The sequence below is a fragment of the Egretta garzetta genome, unplaced genomic scaffold, assembly GCF_000687185.1.
Source record: "Egretta garzetta isolate BGI_Z169 unplaced genomic scaffold, ASM68718v1 scaffold1272, whole genome shotgun sequence".
Taxonomy (NCBI): domain Eukaryota; kingdom Metazoa; phylum Chordata; class Aves; order Pelecaniformes; family Ardeidae; genus Egretta; species Egretta garzetta.
In genome coordinates, this window is record NW_009258920.1 from 9,983 (window position 1) to 10,243 (window position 261).

Below are 261 nucleotides of genomic sequence, written 5' to 3' on the forward strand. Positions count from 1 at the left end.
GGCACGTGCTAGTTAATATTTAATCCCGGCGCTATTTAAACTATATACACCCGTGCCCAAATTCGGGAGCCCGAGTCCCTCCTTGGGTCGGGCCCCGTCCTGCCTCGGCCGGTGCCGGTGAAAACCCGATGGCAATCCCGGGCGGAGGTGACCCCACCACGGTCCTGCCTCCGAGGTGGCGGAGGCTGCCTAGTTGCTTTTTTCAGCTTAAAAAAAAAAAAATATATCCTAAAAAAAAAGGAGGGGGGGGGTTTGCCAGCG